We start from the raw sequence: 25,412 nt of genomic DNA, 5'->3' as shown, positions 1-25,412 counted from the left end.
CAAATTAAGGAAACTTTCAGCTTTAAAAGCAGTGCTACCCTGGAAAATCCCAAAAGCTGGTGGAGAAATTATTCATTGCCTTTCAAAGATTATTATACCATACAGCTTCAACTTACAACTAGTAGGATTTTTCTTTACACAGTCCTGAAAATCAACACAAATTTTAGACTTTTCTACTCTTTACAAGGTTTACTGGCATCAGTATTTGTCAGGTACCTTTTTGCTGCCATAAGCGCATCCCTTACAGGTTTTTATTCATATAGAAATATTGTAAAGCAGAAGATTCACAGTGGTATTTTGAGACCATGGCAAATGGTCTGCTGCTTGCTTGATGAAAAATTTGCAGGACTGGTCCCTGTTAGTGGTCCAAAAATTATGTAAATCATCAGTTGTAAAGAAGCAGTTGCCCCATCAGGCATCTTACAACAGCAAAAGCTTTTGTTGTAGAGCAGCTTAGTGATGAAGTTGCATTGTTTCCTTCTCATGCATCATCACTAGAAATCAGATCCAAATAATTAATCTACTGAAACATGCATAAACCTGCTGTCTTCAGAGGATCCCCTCAGAGGTGTTAATGGTAGATTGAGAGAAGTGCAATTGGTAAATAAAACAAATAGGCTACAGATCAATCTCAGTTAACTGCAGTGTCTTAACAGTACTAAGACTGCAAATGAGAAAATATTTTAGTCAATACATTTGAACAAGACACAAATAAGATTCTAGATTTACAGAACAAGCTAAGGTGGTGGCTAAGTTGGCTAAGGTGGTGCCATTCTTATCCAGGCAGGGTTCAAATTTGAACTGTTCTGGGGAAAAACCTATATACAGGGGGACCTATATAAGCAGTCAAAGACAGACTTGAGCTCTTCAGATGCACTCAAAACTCCCAAGATCTGAGGCAACAGCAGCGTGGAAGCTATACAGTAATCATAATGGAGTGCCACCCCTGAGTTAACACACTCCCTGAGAAAAGACAGACATTATTAGCTCAAAACCAGACCAAATGGGCTATCTGGCTTTCAGGTCAGGGCTGTCTTCTGCTTGGCTAACCTGGATGATAGCCAGAGAAGATCTTGCCTGTCTACAGAAGTCCATGTACAAATAACCTTTGATAACATCCATCCTCCAAACCACTGAATGTTATCAAAATTAATTTGTATAGACGATGGGACCATTCGGCTCAGATACAGCCATGGAAAACCATGCACTACAAAGCAAGCCAAACCTATCTGAACGGAATAGAAAGCAGAATCTAGACCAAAGTGCATCAGGCACAACATAGGAAAAACCTATGCACGCGTATGAAAAAGAGCAGATCTGGAACAAAACAGGGCAAGTGAAAATGGATTAAAAACTCTGACAAACACCGGAAGCAGGAAATGGCTCCTCCTGTTCCATCATGGCTTCTCCTGCTGCACAGGTATTAATTAGCAAAGCAATCTTTTTCCTGTTCCAATACATTTTACTGAATAAGGACTCTGGCTCTTTGTACCCTCAATACAATGGTGAAGTAATACTGGGTACAGTTTGAACCAACTTCTTTTCATGAAGCCTCAGCTACACTTTTACAAAACTCTCTTTTCAAAGTTTTCCAAACCTCCAAAATTTGCTACAGTCTACTGTTATTGACACTGCTCTAAACACAGAGCAATTAATCACTTAGATGAAATCATTTATCTCCTAGGCCATATCACAGCATATGAAAAAAATTCAAGTCGGTGCAGAAGGCAGGTGCAAGAATAATATATCACTTCAATTTCACTTATGCCCTTAAAATGTGCTGAATGACACACAACCCTTGGGCTCAGCTATTAGGAAGCATTTCTTTACCGAGAGGGTGGTCAAACACTAGAACAGGCTTCCTAGAGAGGTGGTTGATGCCCCAAGCCCATCAGTGTTTAAGAGGCATTTGGACAATGCCTTTAACAACATGCTTTAACTTAGTCAGCCCTGAATTAGTCAGGCAGTTGGACTAGATGATTGTTGTATGTCGCTTCCAACTGAAATATTCTATTCTATTTCTATAGGAATAACTGTCATTCTTCAGGCACAATTTAGTTGAATCTGTTGATTGGTTTTAGTGAAGTTACAACCAGAAGGGGTTTAGTACAGCACTCTTCATATCCATGGCTGAAGGTAATGCTGTGGAAGAGAGAATAAGGACAGTAATTGCTCCAGAAATATGAAAGAAGGCTGTGCTCTTAGCAAAAAAAAAATGTGGGAAGAGGAATGGTTAGCACCTGTAAGAAGATTTTTGTAGGTAGTGTATAGGCTGAAAGAGACTTTGCATAAAAGTTGTTATTTTTAAATGGAAAGGAGGTTGTGTAAAGAATAAAATGCCCATAAAGGTGGCAAGCCAGTAAACACTGAAGGTTTTTTTTTTCAGGGAGCCTATTAATTTGGAATCTATTCAACAGTTTTATAAGGTTTGTTTTCCTGCACAGATTGGCACAAATTGGAATGCAATAAAAGACAGAGGAAAATAAAGTTAATTTCAATGATATTTATATGATCATGGCTGAGCACCAGCTGTACAAAACAGTCCTAAAATTGTGTGTGTGCAAGCACACAGGCACAAGGAAATGTTTTGTAATCAGCCATCAGGTCTTCAGAAGGAACTCTCCATGTTGACAGAGAACTGTGCACAGAGCTGAAGTTCAGTCTGCGTGTGGAAGTCCGTATGAGTGTGCCCCATCCTTCAGAACAAAACAACGGTGCTTTTCCGCTGTTGTGACACAACCAAGTTGATTAAAGGAAACTATTTTATGTCTGCTTCACAAGCCCTGGAAGATATGCTAAAAGAAAAATGAGCCTTTGTTTAGAAAAAGCTTGCCAGTGAAGTATCTGGTGAATATTTCCTCTTGTTCAGGGAAAATAGATGAATAAAACGGCACGTGTAAAGTCACAGGGACTGAACGGCAAGAAGCTCTCAGCCTTTTTCTTTCTTGGTCAAGTAAAGGACTTTGGTTAAATAAATTATTTTGGTTCAAATACAAGGCAGCAAAAGCATTGGGCTTACAGTCTATTCAGTGTGACGTTGCTAAGCATCTGGCCGAAGGAGGTCTGGAGCTCTCAGATCTAGCTTTTCCTGTGTTATAGTATTGCTTTGAGGAGTGCGGTGCGACTAATACCTGCTTTTTGATAAAATGAGTAATGCCTTTGAGGCAACATGTAATTCTGAACTCCTGCTGGCCATTTGAATGGCTGTTTAATAAAAAAAAAAAGTGCAGGCCAGAATTTCCTAATCACATTCCCACTTTCTGCTCCTTCCTGAGTGCTTGCTGTTGCTATTTTGGTATCTTAAATGTATTTGTATGAAACTTTATCTAATTGAGTAAAATCCTGCAAGTTCTCCTTGGGCAGAAGCTCTGTTGAAAGTAACAGGACAGTATTTTTCCACGCCTGAGGCTGGAAGTGGTTTCTGACAAGGACCATTCATTCTATATGGCTGATATGGCCATTTACTCCATCCATAGTGCTTTATATATGATAATATGGTTGTGTAATAGTTTGATGTGATATTCTTCTTTTCCGATCTTCAATTCTTCGGAAGTTCTACTGTATAAATTTTCCTTTGGTTTGATCCCAGAAGTTGGTGCCTTCAGTGAAGGCATTCATGCGCTCACTCTGTGCTTGACAATTTAATTACCTAATATTTCTAAAAGACATTTTTGGGTGAAAGTCTGTATTAAAAATGTGAAGTGCTGTTATTACTTTAGTGTCTTTCATGACAGCAGGTTATTTTTACAGGCACGCGATGTCATCTTCGCGTTTCAACGGGGAACCGATCAGTCATTTAACCTATTTTTAAAAGTAACTAATAAGGGGTTATGGCACCGAGCCTGACTACCTGTTCAAAGCAAGCAATCAAACCTGCCTCTCTGCTACTAAACATCCTAAGAGGGAAAACCTACCGGGACGGTCCTCGCCGCAGCAGCAGAGCAGTAAAACCCCTCGGCATCCCCCCGCAGGTCTCGCTGAGGGGAAGGGACGGGACTCCGCCTCACGTTTCCCTCAGAGCTGACAGAACCTGAACGAGCGACGGAGAATTAGCGTGATGGCCGGAGTCGGGACTCTCTTCCATCTCCACACAGCACGCAGTAACCTGGACTTCACAGCCACGGGGCTATCGCGGGAGAATTAACGAACACAGGGACACCGTAAGCCCCTTGGTGGCGGCGGTGCCCGCGCCCAGCCTGCCACCGCCTCCCCGCGCCCTCCAGGGGCTCCCGTCCCCTCACGGTATCCCGGACGCCGCCGCCGCCACCGCCCCTCTGAGGGACGCGGGAGACCCCTGGGGGCCGGGCGATGGCTGGGGGTCATGGCGGCCCTGGCCACCGTTGGGAGGCTTACAGCGGGAGCGGGCAGCTCACCTCCGGGGAAGGGTCGCAGCGGGAGCAGGCGGCGGCCAAGTGGGGCAGGGACCCCCCCGCCCCCGGCCCCGCCACCGTGAAAGGAGGCCGTCCGCCCCTCAGCTCACCACGGGCGTCAGCCGAGCTGAGGAGCGGTCGGCGGGAGGAGCGGGGGGGGGATGCTCGAGCCCGGCAACAGCTGATCTCGGCTCGTTCCCGCCTGCCGCAGCCCGGCTGAGGCGGCGGCGGCGGCAGGTGGGATCCGGAGCCATCCGCCACGATGGTGAGTGCTCCCGCGGGGCGGAGGGCAGGCCAGGCACGGTGCTGCCCGGGGAGCGGCCAAACCACCGACCCACAGCGGTGCTCTGAGGCAGCCGGGCTCTGCCTGCGCCTCAACAGGGGGCAGCTGCCGGGGACGCGGGGCGCGGCGGCCATCTTTCTCGCCGTGCCTGTCACAGCGCTGCCTGTCAGCGTGGGGTAAGGGGTGGTGGGTCGGAGCAGCCCAGCTGGCCCTCGCCGGAGCGCGATACTTTTCAGGAGTTTCTCCTTATTCTCTTTCAGCCCTGGGGGCTGACTGAGGAGGGGGGAGGTGGTTCCCGCCTTCCTGGTGCTGACAGGAGTCCGGGGAGGCGGCGGTGCCCGGTAGCGCTGGGACGGTCCTGGCTACGTCCCTTTCTGCCCGGCTCTGGGACTCGGGCACCACTGAGCTTATTTATTTGTTTTTGTCCCCTCCATGCTCTTTTATTAGAAGGGTGCCAGGTGCACGGGTAGGGAGGGTGCCACTGCTTTTCTCTTTCTCCTCCTTTTGCAGGTATGGGGAGCGCACCTTGTCAGTGTAGGTCACAGATTTGAACGTTTCTGTACGTTTCGCTCACCAACATGTGTAGTGAATTCAAGTGTAAGCTTTGGGGTTAAATCCTGATCATCAGTGTTTATAAGGATAGGAGATAAAAGCATTGCTTCTAATGAGGCTTAGAAAAGGCTGTACGTATGTCTGAATATATGTATTTTACAGGGCTGCACTGCACTAATCTTGAGGAAGGATGGTCTGACCTGAATCAGATCAGCAGCATTTTCTCAGGGAAATCCATCTTTAGAAACACTGCAGGATGGGTTGTGTTGGTTTGGTTTAGTTTTAACTTATTTTTCCCCTTAGCAAGCCTGCCCCATTATTTTAAATCATTGCAGTTGTGGTAATGCGTTTCACCTGTTTTGAGTGTCTTTTTATTCTAGTGAATCGGAATTTACCAGCCTGTTTCTGTGATAAACAGATGCTTGTATATCTTTGCATTTCTTGATGATTAATGCTATCAGAACCCTTTCCTTTATTTTTTTTTTCAATTTTTGTAATCTTTCATTGTATAAGTATTATTGTTTACTGACATGGACATTCTAGTTACTTATGTCAGCTTCAATAAGTGTTTTCATTTTTCTTTGTTTTTAGAATATGTATTTCTGAATTGAAGCTATGTAATGGTTCGTTACAATAAGAATTTGAACATCTTTAAGAGAAAGAGATGCCCTGCAGAAGAGGAAGGCAGTCTACTCTGGAGGCATTACTGATAGCCAGAAAAGCAACACTGCAGTATGAGCTACCCAGATGGTGTAATGCAGTAGTTAAAAGGAGCAAGGTCATTGTCTGGCTGTAGTGGCCATGAAACTTGAGGGTTTTGGCAAAAGTGATGTTCTGTTTGTAATAAAGCGGTGATGTTTCTCACTTCTACCAATACTGCTTTCCTCTCCTTCATTTTTTGCTTGCTGTTGCATACGGAAGACCTTAACCCCTCTGCAGCAAGCATTTCATAGCAAGATAACTTTGATCCGGTTGCTGTCTATCACAGCAGAACAGAAACTCTGTAACAGCTCTTTAATGAAAAACATTTAAAATTAAAATTGCTATTAATTTTTAATCTGGCTTTGTGTTTTCAGTTGTATTTATGAAAAAAAAAATTGTGATGCCAGTGCCTCTCTCTTTTAAAGAAGACATACGGTAAACTCTGTTTTGGCATTTGTGTAAATGAAGTGGTAAATAAAACGTTTGGAAGTGGATAGCATTTATTAATACATAATCCTGAAGTTCCTGCCAGAAGGCCTGGTAAGACATTAATATTAATGCTTGAATTGAGCTCTTTATCTTTTCTAATATACTATATTTTATTAACAAGCTAATTAGCAGAAACTTAAGAATGGTTTACCCAGTTATATTAACAAGAACAGCTGCTATGATATAACAAAGTGAATTAAAAGTGAGCTAGCAGTGTTAAGCTCTTGAAAATACTCATTTAGGCCAAGGGATGAACCAAACAATAATAAAGGAGTGCCACTTACCTAAACTTGGCTCTCCGTATTGATTTCCTGCAGGCTGAAAGCTTCATGCCCAGGTGTATTATATTGTTGTAGGCCTGACAAAAAGTACTAATGCAGTAATACCTAAGACACCAGACCTTCAGTTTCTGGGAAGGGATGCAGTCTTGTAATTGAGCAAAAGGATGGGAAGTTTGAAATAAAAATATGTTCATGTTGTTGGCATTGGCTTGCTATGAGACTTGTCAGCAGAAACTTTGAGGTCACTTACGGAGGCCTGCCTCTTCACCTCCTTGACTGTGATGACTTCTTTTGAGGTATAATATTGTAGAGCTTTGGGTCCCACAGTCCGCCTAATCCCTTAAACGTGGCTGTAGATTCCCCTTGTCTTTGCCTTACCCCCCACCTCCCACCCAAGTGCTGTCTGACCCTGCTCTTCTCTCATTGTGCTTCTTGGCTCTCCTTTGCCATGACTTGGTGATTCTTTTCCATCTCAAACCCAAGTTGCTCCAGTTCCACCACAAAGTGATAATAATATATTAATGACTTCTTGAAACACTAAATCTATGAAAATAACATTTTACATCCATGTCTTTTATAATGTTCTCTCCGTGTATCTGTTTTCATTCTACTTTGGTGACAGTGGGACATAATTATCTCCAATTACTGGAGAGTAAGGCTCCATTGTTTTTAGGCACAAATCAAGGTTTTTACAACTCCAATACCATCCTTTCTCAGATTATATGAATAGCTTCAACAGTCCATAGGAGAACATCCAGTCCTGTCGGAGGAACACGTGCATGAAGTTTACATTTAGAATTAACGTAAATGGACATGTGTAGGAGGCCTGTATGCTTAAAATATGGGGAAGAAATAAAATTCTTTGCCCCAAAAGAAAACTACAATGTAGCCTGTGTATATAAATATATTGGAAACTTGGAGACAATGGAAAAAATACAGGTTTCAGTTCAAAATGTGGTATCTGTGCTTGTTCCATTAAGAAAGTGTATAATTAGCAAATACAAAGAGCGTGTAGGTATACGTTTCAACACTTAAGTATTTATTTACATTATGAAGTAAGTGCATATAGCACAGCTCTAGCACTATACTTAATTCTCGCTATGAGTACTGATTTTTTCTTTTTGGCACAGCACAATTTTAAAACAGGGAAAATGATAAAATTAGCAAAGACAAGTAATGGTGCTGTTTTCTCTACGTGGAAAGGAAAGAGAAGAAACAAATATTTCAAGGTCTCAGAAGTATGTAAATTTTGCTGTGAGTGAGACTCTGGATGCTAGGACACCCTAGAACATTCTAGAAAAGAAATATCATTGGTTTTTATTAAACTGAAGAATAACCTAACAGAACAAATTCAGAAATGAAGTGCCTTCATTTGAGGTGGATCACTGACAAAACCGTAAGCATACTCTAAAAATTTTCTTGTGTGTACTAAATTTTCTTTAGCAGAAAAAAAAGGGGATGGGTTGGTTGTTTTCTCCATTGCAGACTTAGAGGTAGGAAAGAAACTATAAATGTAGGGGAGAGGGAGGAAATAATACATTTTGGGGGGAAGAGGCCAGGCTGCTGCTTAGTTTGGAGATTTCTCATCTCTAAAAAGAACCTGGCTATTTTAATTAGAAGTATTCCTTTTTTAGTAAGAACCATTTTCTTGAGAAGATGTATAATGAAAAAGTTGAACTGAAGTTCCAAAGTTAGTATGAGAATATGCAGAATAAGATATATATCAGAAGTGTATCTGTTCATCTAAAAAAACCCCCTGTTTTATCTCCTACATATAATTATATTTTGAGCTGGGCTGGGTTGGTTTTTTTTTAATTATTATCTTATCCTTGCAAGAATACAGGTTCCCTGTGTTCAGATGCACTCATTAAGACCCAGACTGTGTTAGAAACCTTTGTTGGTGTAGCAATAGAAATGCATGTTTCATTATTTGTGTGTCATTTGCAACTCAAACACAGATGAGGAACCTATTTAAGTGTTTCTTATGGTATATTTTTCTTCACTTGAGCAACTAGTATAAACTACTGATGTGGTATGTGATTTTTGTGTTTGTTTAATATTCCGCATCATTTTTTCCTCCCAATTCTGTCTTTCTCCATGTCCCTATGAAGCACTTCATGCATTAAAGGGATTTGCAAGAATAACCACGTTAACTGCAGTCCTGTGACCTACAGGTGACTCTCATTACAGAATGAGACAGGCCGAGATTAGTAAGATCTCATCTTCCTTTGCTAAGTTGTCATGTGTTTAACAGATAATTACCAGGGCTTCTGAGGGTCAAGGTTTTTTTCTGCAAATTGAAGGAGGGGAACTGTTCTTAGCAAGAGAGAGAAGAATTGTGGAAATAAGAAAAATTTCTTTCTGGGATATCATTTGTGAGAGGGGCTCTGAAAACTAGACCACCAGTTTCTAGAGCTGGTATATTGGCTACAAAAGGAGAAGACCCGGCCTCTTCTTGCAACCAGGAAGAGTGGCTCACCTGAAAAGCCCTGGGAGGTGGAGAGCAGGTGTGCGAGGAAGATCTGGCAAAGCGAGGGGCAGTGGTGGGAGGAGAAGGAGAAGGATGTGCGCGGAAGCTCTGATGAGAGCTGCAGCTTGCAGTTGTGTGCACTCCTGTAACATTTGGCAGGGATGAGCTGTTCTGTCTCTGCAGGTGGATTCTTCATTTTTGTGACAGTTGACATTTTGTGATACGAAATCTGAGCCGTATTTTAAGTTATGCCTCCACTCTTTGTGCTTAAGAAAACATGCCAAAAATGTGAACGACTATTTGTAACACTAAGCTTAAAAGTATGAACAGCTTCATTTCTTCTTTAGACTGTGAATTTAATAAAAAATAGCAAAAGTTTAAAATTTCGCATAGACGTTTGTATACTTTAAAAAGAAGCAATAGCTGGTTTTCTTTCTTTTTCTCCCCTGTCCAGGTGAATTTCACAGTGGACCAGATCCGAACAATCACGGACAAGAAGTCCAATATTAGGAATATGTCTGTGATTGCTCATGTTGATCATGGCAAATCAACCTTGACAGACTCCTTGGTGTGTAAAGTGGGCATCATCACTTCAGCCAGAGCAGGAGAAACGCGATTCACAGACACACGGAAAGATGAGCAAGAAAGATGTATCACAATCAAGTCTACGTAAGAATTTGTTTGTATCTTTCTTTTTTTTTTTCTTTCTTTTTAGTCTGAAAACAGAAAAATGGTGTGCTCAAAGCCTTGCATCTTGTCAGATCTTTTTTAAGTTGGCGTGTGAATCAAGCTGTGCATTACAGAACAGAAGTTCACAGTCTTCAGAGTGCAATCTGGGCAATATTGGAGTAAAGCTTTTAAGTGATATCTAGCGACCATTCTTACCTGCTTCTCACTATGGAGAAAGATGCTTTCAGAAAGATTCTTAGCAGTAACCTTCATTTTTATTGGATTGCTTACAGACTAATACCCTGTTCCTCCAAGCCACTATGGTGGGCTGTGTCTTGTTATTATTACCTCTGTTTTTGATGTCTGCAACGGCAATGTTAACAAGTTGTAAAGTGATTTGGAGCATGATTGTAGAGTGTCTGACAGTGATATTAAGCTGTGACTACTATCTTGAGATGTTGATTTTGAATAAGAATAAAAATTAATTACACCCAAAGCAGAATTATAGATCCTAAGAACTTTAGAAATTGAAATATTGAAGTCGTCTTGTGGTTTTTCCTTTAAGTACATCAAAAAATATTGGCACTGTAATAGAGCAGGTGTAGTTGCCTGACCAATGCAAATTTTAAAATCTGCAAATTATGAAACATTATTAAAATGAATTGTCTTCTCTTACAGGGCAATTTCTATGTATTATGAACTCTCAGACAACGACTTGGCCTTCATCAAACAGTGTAGGGATGGTTCAGGTTTTCTTATTAACTTAATTGACTCCCCCAGACATGTTGATTTCTTCTCTGAAGTTACAGCAGCTCTCTGTGTCACTGATGGTGCCCTGTTGTGGTTGACTGTGTTTCAGGTAAGCATGCTCTTCTAATTAGAAAGACCTCAGTGTATTTTATTTTCTTCCTCTTAAGAAAAAAAAATCATGAGTGATGGAAGAAGTTTCTTTCTCTGAAAGTTTAACTTCTAATGGTATGAATTCTGATTTTCAGTCTTAGCCCATGGCCTTTCCTCTATCTTAGAGGATTATATCCACTTCATATCCAGCTTGTGGGTTGAATGTAGAGTAACCGAGGAAATAAAGTCAATCCTTCAGTAAAACCCTAGGGAGTGGAGCTGCCTGTCATTCTCCTCCTTCAGTTAGAAAATGGAGCGATACGTGCAACTGAGTAATGACTGTTTCAGGGAGCACTGAGACTACCACCAAATATCCAGCTTGAATTTCCCAGTTACCACTGTACAAAGTAGATTAGAGATCTTGCCCATATATATAATGCATGTTTTAATTGTCCTTATTTTTTTTTTAAGGGGTTTGTGTACAGACAGAGACTGTTCTGTGGCAGGCTATTGCAGAATGTATCAAACCAGTTCTGGTGATGAACAAAATGGATCGTGCTTTGCTGGAATTGCAGCTGGAGCCTGAGGAACTTTACCAGACATTTCAGCGTATTGTAGAAGATGTCAGTGTCATCATTTCCACCTACGGAGAAAGTGAAACAGGACCAATGGGTAATACTATGGTAAAGAAAACATTAAACCTTTGCTGTGGTTGAAATCCTATTTTGGAGAATACCAGCCTTGATATGAAACAATTACATACATTTATGGCAGTTCAGATCTCTGGCCAACCTGAAGGAGCTGTTCTTCAGTCCCCTTCCACCCCCATTGTTTCATACTTTTGGGCATATTATTTCAGACCAACCAACTGGGGAGCAAAACCAGCTGGGAGAGAGGAGAGAATTCACAAAGTAGATCATCCTCTAGTGATGCTTTCTCACTAACAAAATATGTAAGCTCAAGCCAGTTGCTCAGTGTCATTCAAACATCAAATGTCAGACATTTGCCTGGGGCAAACTGCTGAAGAGAAGCTATGGTTTGAAATTTAAGGCAAAGGGCCAGAAGCCAGAAGATTAGCTTTCTGTGCCTGACTTTGCTGCTTATGTCGCTTACATGGCAAGAAACGTGGCCTTTCTGCTATTCCTGACTGATAAGACATTTAATTTGCTCTTTTCTGATCTGAGGATGTTATTCTACCAGTAATTATATCATAATATGCTGGATATCTCTGGAAGGATGGTTTGAAACTAGAAAGACAAATAGTATTTCCTATATTGCAGCTGAGAACTGTAAAATAAAAAAACAAAGTCAACTGCAAGTCTTCTCTGGTCGTCCATCTGTTAGAGTAAGGAATTGTCAGAATCGGGCTGCTTCAGATATTTTTTCCACTAAATAGCTGCAAGACAGACCTTCTCACCAGAGTTTTCAGACGTGGTTCCCTTTGTTTAGATGTGATCATCCTGTATTAGTTTGTTTTATGGCTAAAATTGACTGCAGCTTAATTTAGTTACTGGAACAAAGGACTCTTGGCTAGGATTGTATTCTGATTCTTACATTCCATGAATCTCAGCTATTCGTACGTCAGACCAGTTTTGTCTGTGTGGCAGTAATGAGCCACCTGTCTTTTAATTTCCAGAGAAAGTTCACTAACAATTCAGTTAATATCCTTTACAAAGTCATAATCCTCCAAATCCTACTTAGCACTTTACAAATATATTTCTGAAGTTTTTATTTTAGCCTTTACTATAAATATTTTCACTGTTGGGACAAAATAAGGTTCTTGCTTCAAAGTAATATTTAATAGACCCATTTTAGGGGAAATATTTCCTTGTTCTATGTTTCAGAAAATATTTGGCACCTTTACTGATCCTACCGATTATTGAAAGCAATTGATACATTTCAAATCAGTGTTTTGTGAAACACATTCACTTTTTTTTCCCCTTTTAAAGATTGATCCAGTTATCGATACTGTTGGGTTTGGCTTCGGTCTGCATGGCTGGGCATTTACTCTGAAGCAGTTTGCTGAGATGTACGTAACCAAATTTGCTGCCAAAGGTGAAAAAGCACAACTCCCTCCAGCTGAGCGTTCAAAGAAAGTGGAAAATATGATGAAAAAATTCTGAGGTGATAAGTAAGTAACATAGTATGGACGGAATTAATGTAGATACACCACAGTGACACTCTAAGGATATCAGTGATGCATACCAGTGCATGTTGAGTTTGTGCTTCTGTGAAGCTAACCTTTCATAGGCAGCTTAGAAAGCTAGTTAGAGGCACAGGTTTGTAACTCTTACAACAAAAATATTTATGTATCTGAGAAAGGCAATTGCTTGTAATGCAGATAAACTGTATGTGCCTTCTGTGGTGAGTTCTGATAATCTGTTCCATAAGAGCAGAGAGAAGATTCACTCTCAGAACCTCAGAACATAAATGCTTTTATTGAACTGCATAGATAAAATTAATACACAACGCAAAATTATGGACCAAATCCGGTCGTTTGATACCAATGAGTATTTCTGTGAATTTAATGAACCTTGAACTGTATCTCATAAACAATGGCGTTAATTTCCTATTAGATGTGTACGCAACTTACTGTTAACTGAATGCTTTATACATGTGTGAAAGCTCAATATATTTGCTTGTCTTTTGATGCCTTATAATAAATTAACCTACCTTGACCCACTTAGCTCATAGGGTACTCCAAGATTTGTCTTGTATGGTATTTAAATGACTTTAACAAGGCTTCAAAAGACAATTATAGACAACAGGGTAGAGTAAAAGAATTGTTGGCAACAGGTTTGCTTACAGTGCATAGTTCCCTGTAAAAGCCTAAAAATGCACGTTGAAGTCAATGTTTTTAAGTGTAATAAAAACCCTTAAAAACCTAAACAAACAAAAAGCCATCCTTTGCCTCTTCAAACATCTAACAGTTATTGCTACATTCAAGTAAGGATTAGCCACTGTTCTGCTATTTTAATCTCTGCTTAAATGTTACAAAGTTTTCTTTTAAAAATAACTAAGCAAAAATTTGCAGGAAAAGTGGATACTCCTCAAGTTCAAACTGGATGAGTAAAAAATAAACATCTTTAGATAATTTGATCCAGCAACTGGAAAATTCAGCAAATCAGCCACTAGCCCAGATGGAAAGAAGTTGCCAAGGACATTTTGCCAGCTAGCTCTGGATCCTGTAAGGTAAAGCAATATTTTGTCTTGATTTGATTGCAAGGGCGTAAGGGGAGATTTTTTTTTAGTTTAGCAGATTGGCTCTTGGGAAGGCCATCCCTCTTATAAAGTAGGTCCATACGTTCTGTAGAGACTAGAAAAATTCTGCAGTATAAGAACGATGTGCTAAATGTGGGACAGAAGTAGAAGGCAGGAAATCTGAATGGTCTGATCACTGAAATAATATATTTTGCATGTCGTTAGATTAAAGATTTGTGTGTCTTGTGTGTGAACCTCTTCTGATAGGAATTTGGAATTTCCTTTGGAATTAGAAACATTTGATATAATTTGACCTGTATGATCCTTGCAAATAGTTTCTCAAACAAAAGCCCAGGACAGAGAAACCAGAGGGTTTTCAGATGTACAACATGTTTAAGATAAATGGTAAGCAAAATCTGTCTCTGTTATATTACTTACTCCGGTGGCTATAAACTTGTTTCAGATCTTTGATGCCATTATGAATGTTAAGAAGGAAGAGACAGCCAAACTGATAGAGAAACTTGTTATCAAGCTAGACATCGAAGATCGAGATAAAGAGGGAAAACCCCTTCTTAAGGTAACTTGGCCTTTCTACTTCATTAGAATTGCGAGCGTGGTAGCATTTCTTACCCTTGAGCTGTATAATGAGAACGGTCTTCTAGGTCTTTCTAAAATCCACAGAAACTTACATTAATTGTCTTTTTATAATCTGGTTGGTGGTTAATTTGTGCGTCGGGAATGCCATCATTTGAAATAAGGTGCTTGGTAATGTATTGCACTGAGTTTGCTAGAGGCATAATAGGACTTAAGTGTGTTGCAGCATATAAAAGAAATACCTGTTTTGATTTAAGAAAAGGGAGAAAATTTGTCTTTCATACATGAAAAAAACCACCAATACTGCCTCCCTCCCTCTTCTCAAGGTGTACATGCAATGCTAATACGAGGTGTCTGTTGCTGCACATGTATGCTGTGGCTGTGTAATCAGAAATATGGTTTCTGGTTGGCTCTCACAAATTCCAATATATTCAAGAACACTGCTGAATTCCGGTCCACCTTTTGAAGAGTAGTGTCTGAAAGCACGTGATCGCTTTCTATGCAGCATTGAATGTTAAGAGCAGAGACTTTAAGAAACTGTCCTGTTCCTGTGTTAACTCGTGTTCTCCTCAGGTATGTTAAAACCCACATGAAAAGGGGGCCCAGGGGATACATGTGGAAACTTCTTTAAATAATCACGGGAGAAGGGAAATCCAGCTACATCACTGTGGCAAATGGCCAGAGATTTAATGAAACATTTGGTTTTATTTTTATCTTCCATATATGGAAGATACAGCCATAAAATATGACTATTCATGGACCTTTTTCTTTCTGCTATTGTAATCTGTGGTCAGCAGAGAAGAAGGACATTCGTGTTTTATTTCAGGAGCTTAATATAATCCAAGGATCCTAACCTTTCTGTTGAAATGTAAGTCACTAGGCCAAAGAAAAAAAGAATGCAAGGAGTGCTGGTTTTCAGTAATTCAAACATGCAGTTATGTTCAAATTGCTTGTTCTAGATAAGTATTTTACTCATAGCCTTTAACAAGATTTAAGTAGTCATAGGGAAATGTTAAATGGCTGTCATGACTTTTTACATTGCATCCCCAGGTGTAGCCTTCTACATGCTATCCTAAAGGTTTATTTGGGGGTCAGTTATTATGTTTGTTGAAACAAGTTTTAATTACAATGTGAATTTTGGGTCCCTAGGCTGTGATGCACTGCTGGCTGCCTGCTGGAGATGCTTTACTTCAGATGATCACTATTCACCTACCTTCCCCTGTAACAGCACAAAAATACTGCTGTGAACTTCTTTATGAGGGGCCACCTGATGATGAAGCTGCTATGGGTAAAAAAAAAAATCCCACTTCATGAGGGGCTGTCTAAAATACATCACCCATAGTGCACAGATGAGTAAAACTGCCTAAAATGGATCTGGGTTAAGTTTCTGTGTTATAATGGTAATTACTAATTTGGGACTCTGTTGAGCAGGGTATTACAAAAAGTAAGAAAGCAAAGGAAAAGCCTTGGGGTGCTACACATAAAACTTGCTTTATGTCCTTATATGCTGGATGCTGATGCATGTGAAACCACATTGTGTTTATTTTAGATTCAGAGAACCTGTGGTTGAGATGAGCAGGAATATGGTATGTACCAGCCTTTGGATATGCTGTAAGAGATGGATGGAGCAGCAAGTTCATTACCCTCATTCTCTCTGCAGCTTTGGTTATGGTCTCCTAGTGAATCCTGTAATTTCTCCTCAGTCACAGTCAGAATCCCAAGATACTTTACTTTCAAACACTTCAAACATGTCCCTTGTTGGCTGACATGTTGTTACTGTTCTCTGATTCACTCTCAACCTTAAAGGTGGAGGACGAAAATCTGGTAAAAAATGGAACGACCTCCCAATTGTCTAAAGATCATGACTAAATAAAGAGCAAATAGCTGAATCTGATACAGGGCTGTTGGTCTGACATTGATAGGAAGGAGTTAAGTTTTGAAGAATTCCTCTGTAATATGATCATCTGTATTATGATCATCAACTTGAATATTTTCAAGAGGATCTGCATTTTTTGGATTTGTGTGGATTTGTCACTTCCCTCAGAAATCCACAAATGTTGAAATAAATAAATCATGTTTCAAGTAATTTTCAAATCCAGTATTGGCAGAAGAGAAGCTTATCTGTGATGGCACATGTGTTTAATCCTCTAATAAACTGTTAATTCTTTCTCGCAAAACCAGAACAGGACAGGTCCTGCTTCTGACCATACCATCCAGTTTGCGATCACTGAGGACGCAAACTTCTAGCGCTGTATTTTGTCTTCTGGATTCTAATGGATTATGGGGGATCTTTAAATCCCCCTATTCAAAACTTTTTCTGGGACTAGGTCATATTAGTAGAGACTTAGTGATATCGTGGAACCTGCTACCAGAAGAGAAAAGCTCAGTCAAGCAGGGAATAAATACTAACAGAGGTCTCAGTACTGAAAGAAACAACAGTGGTGATGATTCGTTACCTTAACAAAGAATCTTTGATGGCTACCAGAGCTATAATTCATCTGTCTGCACACATTTGTCCTTTACTAACTAAAAAAGAGAGGAGCTGTTGATAAGGTTCACTGAATTTTGGGAATCAGATTTATATAGTTCTAAGTTTTGAAGTCGCACAGAAAATGTGTCTGATGTGGATACGTATTTTATTGCAGGTGTCAAAAACTGTGATCCCAAAGACCCTCTGATGATGTATATTTCCAAAATGGTCCCCACATCTGATAAGGGGCATTTCTATGCCTTTGGGTGAGTCTTCTCTGGTATTATTTCTACTGGACAGAAAGTTTGAATCATGGGACCAAACTACACACCTGGCAAAAAAGAAGATCTTTACCTAAAACCCGTTCAAAGGTAGACAGAAATAGTATATTTCTTTTGAATAGCAATGCATGCAAAAAAAAATGCTTGCTTTTAGTTTTTGGAATCCTAATGAAATGAAGATTGTATTTCTTTAGAAGAGTCATCTTTTCCTATTTAATAAAATCAGTAATCCAGGGGATTATAGGCAAATAATAGGCAATTTTCCTTTGTGTGAAAAGGCTGAGCTTTTTGGAAATACTGGGGATAAAACAAGTATTCAAGGATTGTTGCTCATCCTTTGTCTTTGTAGAACCATTTTGATGATGGGTTGTTACGTTGAGCCCATTGAGGCTGTACCTTGTGGCAACATTGTTGGTCTAGTTGGTGTTTACCAGTTTTTGGTGAAGACAGGTACCATTAACACCTTTGAACTTGCCCACAACATGAGAGTGATGAAATTTAGTGTTAGTCCAGTTGTATGTGTTGCTGTTCAAGCAGAAACCCCTGCTGATCTACCAAAACTAGTTGAAGGTCTAAAGCATCTGGCCAAGTCTGATCCTATGGTTCAGGTGAGTGTTAGCTGTAAGTTTTAGCTTTAGAGCTACTGGTTTGCAGTGCAATACCCAAAGCATTTGACTTTATTCACAGAGAGCTCTTTATGTGATCTAATGGCATGGCCGCAGGCTCAAAACAGTTTTCAGTTGTGATTATATGAGCTAACACAAGATAAATAGGGATAAGTTCAGTCAGCATTTGAATAGGAAGATCCTGAGGAAAAACATGAACTCTGCAGCAATTCGTGTTGGGTTTTTGAGCAGTGCTTTTCCTTACACTTTTTTTAATGCTCAAATACCTCAGTAGGACAGGAACTATGTTTCATGTGAGAGTATCCAATTTTGTTGCTGAGGAGATTCATTCTGGAGCACTCCTGGAAACAATATAGAGATGATAAATTTTTGACTACTTGGACTTGAGCAGTTTTGGGATCTGACATTTTTCTGATTTAGTCTGTGTGTGTTTCTGTTAATACTAATAAATGCTTAAAATGTTTACTCCCTGCTATTTCCTCTTCTAGTGTCCCATTGAAGAGTCTGGTGAACACATCATTGCTGGAATGATGCATCTAGAAATTCACCTTAAAGATCTGGAAGAAGATCGTGCTTGTATTCCAGTTAAGGTATTCAAGACTTTTTGCGGACTGCTGTATATGGAATATGACTAAATATTAACCTTTGAAAATATCATTTTAATCTGCTGTTGTTGGTTTCCTTAGAGCAACTTCCTTAAAGCAATTTGAAACTTTTCAGGAGACGAACCAATTAAGTAATAAAAGGAATTCTTTATTAGTTCATTAGAAAGAGCTTAGAATTAAGACAGAGATGTGAAGAAAATCCTGTGAACAGGAAAACTAACTTGAACAACGATGGTAACCGTAGATGCGCTACTGAAAATGTTGTTGTTTCTCTTGATGAAGCTAGCAGAGCATGCCTGGATGACTGAGTGACATTAACACACTGCCTTAGGAGGAGAAGTCGCAGTTTATTGAATTATCGGTGTGGGGAAATGATCAGCTTTGTACTTGGGAATTTTTTGTGTTTGATCTATTTGACAGAAATCAGACCCAGTTGTATCTTATTGTGAGACAGTTGGTGAAGAGTCAAGCCAAGTGTGCTTACCCAAATCTCCCAACAAACACAACAGGCTCTATATGAAGGCTCAACCCTTTCCTGATGGCCTGGCAGAGGACGTAGAGAAAGGGGAAGTCAGTTCCCGTCAAGAACTGAAACAGCGTGCGCGTTTCCTGGCAGAGAAATACAAGTGGGACGTGTCTGAGGCTCGTAAGATTTGGTGCTTTGGACCTGATGGTACCTGTCCAAACATCTTAGCTGGCGTCACGAAAGGTGTGCAGTATCTAAATGAACTCAAAGACAGTGTTGTTGCTGGTTTCCAGTGGGCTATGAAAGAGGTAAGTGTAGCTCTGTACGTTGTACATGTATCTTGTGTTACTGAAATGTATCTGAGCTCTATTCATGTGAAATCTTTAGAAACTGTCGATAACTGGTAAGAACAGGGTAGTGGGCTAGTTGGAATTTTTCTCCACTGAAGAACGTACGTCACTCAACGTATGTAATGAACACATTGTCGTCTGTGGGTATTTTAATGTTTGTTCCAGGTGTGAGCTCTCAAGGAGCTAGAGGAGCATTTGAGTCCGTCCTAGAAGGACTTTGCTGTGTGTATAGTGTACACTGCCTTAGTCCGAATATAACTCTTCAGCATCGGCATGAGTGACTTAAATCAGGCCAGAATCCTGCTAAGCGACGGTTCGTATCGTAGAAACTCCTGAGTGGTATCACACCTTTGTTTTTCCCCTTTTAATACTGCAGGGTGTCTTGTGTGAGGAGGACATGAGAGGTGTTCGTTTTGATAGCCATGACGTCACTCTGCATGCTGATGCTATTCACCATGGCGGTGGGCAAATCATTCCCACTGCGAGGAGGGTTCTGTATGCCTCTACTCCGACAGGACAACGCAGGCTTATGGAGCCCATCTATCTCGTAGAAATACAGGTACGCAACAGGGTATTATATTTGAGATCATAGAATCATTTAGGTTGGAAAAAACCCTTAAGATCATCGAGTCCAACTATAAACCTAACACTGTGAACAACAGAGATGCAACGGATCTATAATCGTGTTTCCACATTCTCTTCCAAGAAACCATGATAGCTCTGTTCTATGTCCTTTAGATCAATGATGCAAAGACTTTGTTTGAGGACAGGTTTTTCATTCCAAAGTTAGAAAAAGGTTAAATGGAAACAGCAAAATGTAGGTGGGGCGGTGAATTGTGCTGTTCTTTATGAATTGCCAGTATTTTTGGGGAAGTTATGATTTAGGTTTTTTCTTTTTCCCCTCCTTTCTTTCTGTCACTGTAAACATTCAGGAGAACAAACAATGGGTATCCTAAATAACCAGAAAGAGCAGCAAGGATTTTTTTTTTTATAAGCTTTTTTTGGTCTGTTTAAACATTAACTTCTGTCCTTTGAATAACTGGATTTTCTTGGTAAATTAAATTCTTCCATGAAACAGCCTGGAAAATATATTCCGTGCTAAAAGTATTTACTTATCACCAAGTACAGCTATTCACGTACCAATTTGTCTTTAGTGTCTTAAAAGCAATTGGAAGATTTAAAACCTGCTTTAAAAATTAATTCCAGACTACAGTGCTGGGTGGTGGGCAGGAAATCTACCAGCTCAGTTGCTTAAAAAATGTCTTAGCCATGAGGGCTAAAGAAGATGAGTGCAAGTAAGGACAAAACAGCAAAATGGAGAATTTTTTCACCTTGATGACTTGTGAGACCTATCATGACAAAGCAGGGGAGTTTTGCAGCCTTAGTGGTATGTTTCTAAGCAAATGTGGGGTTTTTTAAGTACATTTTTTTAATCAGCTTGTCAGCCATGTTGTAAAAGAAGATAAGGTACGGTGAGATCCTGTTTGTATAAAATTTGCATCCTGTAGTAAATGCATTTTTTACAAAGCACTAGAGGACTCTGCTTTCTTGTGCCCAAAGATTGCTGAAGGTAATTCACTGAGCATATGCACTTTTGCCTCACCTTGTGTATGTAAACTACAATCCGGTACAGTCAGCATATACAGTAATTGGAAACTTGACAGTCCTGTGAGGCAGAGAAGGCAGGCAGAGCTTCTGAAAGATGTCTTGGAAGTGAGAGTGAAGCCACTTGTTACACGTGAGAGAAATTTCTCTGACTGAGGAGCCGTCATGAGAAAAACATCAGGAGAGTTGTCTAGAGGGATTGTCTAATGCTGCCTGGCTGTGTTTTAAAAACTGGTGGTCTCCTCCTTTTACGTAACTTGATAGATTTTTTTGTTTGTTTTTTTTTTTTTTTTTGTAGTGCCCAGAAGAAGTGGTTGGTGGGATCTATGGAGGGCTGAACAGGAGAAGGGGACACGTTTTTGAAGAATCCCAAATGGCAGGAACTCCAATGTTTGTGGTCAAGGCGTATCTATCCATAAATGAGTCATTTGGTAAGATGATGCTTCTTTTGCTACCCTCATGCAATTAAAGAAAGACCTCTGCGGGATCAGAGAGACTTAAGAATTCCCATATTGTTAGCTCCCAGCTTCTTCCTGTTGTCCCTCTGCATCAGAACAAATAGTTGACTCCTTTTTTCCTGGCAGCCTACTCCTTGGGCTTTCGTGCCAGCAGAGGGTGCCAAAAAGATGTGGCAGCTTCTGTCCATTAAGACTTTTCAGTGTACACCAGATTCGGTCTCCATCATTTCAAATCAAGGTCTTCCTTTGAAGCAAGCCTGGAAGAAAGAATTGGTCTTCAGCAGCAGCAGGCTAGAAAATCTGAATCTTTAAAGGAAGGACAGAGTGCCAGCCTGAGTAGCTTAAATGGCGTTACACCCTCTTGCCAATCTTAAGACTACCTTTAAAATAATAACCTGATCCTTCTTATGCTGCCCCTGAAACTTCAACTTCTCAGTGTGGTACAGAGCCCTTCCTCTGGTATCTGGTTTGTTTGTGCGTCCCATTTCCCTCCTCCCCATTTAAAAATGCACTTCAAGAGTATCCTGTGACATCGTGACAGAAAGTTTACCAGTTTTATGGGGCGTGTTTAGAACTCCTCACACGGTAACACTTTAAGAAATACCATGTGTTATTTTGGAGGGCTTCTTTGCCGAAGTATGTTAGTGTGGTAACTGCTAAAATAATCAGTGATGAAATAAGAGATGCTTAACTTTTAAAGTCTAAACTGGCAATTTAACTTCTTAAAAGCACAATTTACAGGTGTTTGTGTGGCTGGGTTTTGAGTATTTTGGGTTTTTTTCCCTTCTCCAACTTTCCATAGAACTTACAACAGTTTCATAAAGAGACTCATTTTCCAAACAGGGAAAAACAAAAAGAAGTGTAAGCTTAGACTTGGTAGGATGTGTATTACACCGGGCTCTCGGTCTCAACTTACATAGCACCTTAACATCCATACTCTGCAAAACTGCCTCTCTGGTTCCTTGCCAAAGCTGCTGCTGAATCTTGCTAAAAGAGCGCTCTAAAGATGTGGGGAAGTATCAGTATTCCTATGAACTAGTGGTTAGCAGCGGTTCTACAGTAGCAAAGTCTCGGTTCACAGGCAGCAGCTCTTCACGGGACTGAATACTTGGGAGAAGGGGATGACACTGCTATGAAGACGAGGAAATGGCAAAGGAAACACCTATATATCTTCAGTTAAATGTAAAGTTCCTGTACTGTCAGACTAAATGTCGAGTTAGCCCAGCATCTTTTTCATGACAGTGACTGAAAGTGAGCACTTAAGGAAGAGAAAGAACAAGGTAACCTGGTGTAGAACTTCCCCACTTGCTTTTTTATAACCACTTTCAGAGGCTTCCTGGGGCAGAAGTGTTTCTAGATGACTTTAGTAACCCTCGATGGATTTCTTTATGAAGTTACTCAGTGTAAAACGTCAGCATCCACAGCACTGGCAAGGACTTCCACCCATCTAGACGCATGAAGAACTGCCTCCTTTTGTATCTCTTGAACCTGGCTCCTGATAGCTTCAGGGGATGCTTCCTTTGTATCAAAATGAGCTCGAGCTCATTTTCATCTTCATCCACTGTGTCCGTCTCGCTTAATTTTTAGCCCTCTATATCTTTCTTACTACATTGCTGCTCTTTCCCTGCTGGAGAGTCCTAACCTGCTAAGCGTGTTGCTTTGCGTGGAAGCCAGTTCAGGGCTTTGGTCATCTGTATTCCCCTTCTCTGAACCTTTTCTGCAGTAACTGCTTTTACAATAAAGGAGCCACAACTGCACAACTTTATACTAAAGGTGCAGGCTTTCACTGGACATGTTGTTTTGTTTTCTGTTCCTTTCCTAACAGGTGTTAGCACTTGGTTTCTCATTTTGACTGCTTCTGAACACTGAACTAACACTTCTGTACTACTAACCATAACCCTAAGATCTCAGAGTGAGTGGTAGTGATTGGTTCAGGTCCTGAGACACATGAAACATCATTTTCCGCATATACTTCTCTATCTATCCAAATTGAATTTTGTTTGCCTTTTTATTGCCAATTTACTTGGTCACAGGAGAGACTTCTGCAGATCTTTGGTCTTTGGAGTTGGCCTCATTTTTACCTGCTGGAAAGAATTACCTGCAAAGTAGCAGTTTCCTAACAGTACCGTACCCGGGTTCCGGAAGAGTGTTCTTAGGGTTTTGTCTATGCAGAAATTCACAATAAACCAGTTTTATTTTTTCCTGTACCTGGCTCATCCCTTTTTAATTTTTATTTCTTCCTTCCCGCTAGGTTTTACCGCCAACTTGAGATCTAACACTGGTGGCCAGGCTTTTCCACAGTGTGTCTTTGATCACTGGCAGATTTTGCCTGGAGATCCTTACGATGCAAATTCTCGTCCTTGGCAAGTTGCAGCTGAAATGTGGAAACACAAAGGCTTGAAGAAGGGTATTCCACCTCTGGGTAACTTCCTAGGTAAGTTATAATCACTTCTGTTTCATGTTGTGTGATGCACTGCCGAGTTTTGTCCTGATACCATTTCCTCATAAAACCAGGAAGGAAATGGGAAGTTTTTAGAGCATCATATTGAATACACACACAGCGTTAACATGTTGTGATGATGGCATGATCACCTACTAAAAAAAGAAATAAAAACGATGTGCTAATTTGACTTATGGGATTGTTGTTGCCTGTGTCTTGTCTGTGGTCATTGATGCCTGTGTCAAAAATACACGTTAAAAAACCCAAACAGTTGCCTAGGACTCTAATGGTGTTCTTTACAGTTTGCCTAATCCACAATTGTCTTTTAACTAGGACGCAGCTCCCTTCGTTGTTGCTCTTGCAGGAATTCTTGTTGAACTGTCAGGTTTTGTCCTCTCAGCCAGAAGATGCATTCTTTCATTTCCAGTCTTGAATCCTCTGTGCTCCTGAAGGCTGATAGTGAAAGGCTTGCAGTTACAGGTAAGCTTTCTAGCACCAGCACCTAGATTTAAAGGCAGATACAGAAAATCCCCACTAATGTCAGAAACGCCCGAGTTCTTGCTGCTGGACAGGTGCAGAACCTCCTGGGGCTGGGCTGCATCAGGCAGCAAAGCCCTGCCTACATGGCTCACAATTGTTTCGGACAGCTTTATCTGACCTGGAAGTATGAAAATCAGAAGCCAGCTCAGGCTAATAGTCCTCAGGTGTATAGGTATAACCTTTCTGTAAAGAGTATTTTAGCCGCTAGCTCACTTCCAGAAAACAATGTAGCAAATGGATGGGTACTCTTACAGGAATGGATGGAAAAAAAGGAGCTAGCGCTTGCAGCATGACTGTCATTGCACGTTGGTCATCTGCGCAGTAGAGGGACTTTGTATGAGTCTCATAAGCTTTACTTTCCTTCTGCAGTTGGTTTGAAGGTATCATCTTCGATACAGTCCGCTCACAGCAGTAACTGGATACTTCCACAGTGGAAACAAAGAGGTAAGAAGTCATCTAACCTTTTCTTCAAGATTTTTCTTGTGTTAGAAGTTCTTGTATAAACATTCTGATGCATTTTAGAACTTGATGGAAAAATAAACCAAAACCTCATCTAGCTACAATGGACAGGTTTGCTTAGAGCAGGGCTGGAGTGGTACAGGCCTCAATTAAGTTGCAACCCCCAGTCCCCTCTCCACCCACCACTGCTTAAGTAAATTCTTTGTTGTCAAGAAGGCGTATCAAACGGGTGAGGTGACTGCACTGCAGTACTCCAGCCCCTCGATACGCATCATCCGCAAACTCAAGTGAATTAAAGATTTGGGCATTACACAAGCCTAGTAATTACCTACTGCCTGTACATCAGCATTGCAGGAAAACTACATCGTTCACCTGAACGCTTACCTCACAGCGCAGCCCGTGACAATCCAGCTCTCTCCCAAACGGGCAAGGCTCAAATGCCTACAGTCTGCATTTGACATTGCTGTCATGGGCCTAGAAGGTTTAAAGCTAAATGCAGCTGCAAAATCCCTGCCCAAAACAGCTGGAGAACACAACCACGCTTCAGCCCTGATAAGTAACCACTAACAGGGCACAATAATTAACTCAACAAAATTTCAGCCATATTTTATAGTACCAGGAACGGTTTAGAGCACGTCCTAAAAACAGCACTCACCCTTAC

The 25,412-nt window shown here is 40.6% G+C and overlaps 1 pseudogene; it reads left to right on the top strand.

Moving 5' to 3' along the window:
• Positions 1-4,632: 4,632 nt before the first annotated feature.
• LOC142074996 (elongation factor 2-like) lies at positions 4,633-23,823 on the top strand (annotated as a pseudogene).
• Positions 23,824-25,412: the final 1,589 nt, after the last annotated feature.

The sequence above is a fragment of the Calonectris borealis genome, chromosome W (assembly GCF_964195595.1).
Source record: "Calonectris borealis chromosome W, bCalBor7.hap1.2, whole genome shotgun sequence".
NCBI classification, from domain to species: domain Eukaryota; kingdom Metazoa; phylum Chordata; class Aves; order Procellariiformes; family Procellariidae; genus Calonectris; species Calonectris borealis.
This window is presented reverse-complemented; position numbering and strand designations above follow the sequence as displayed.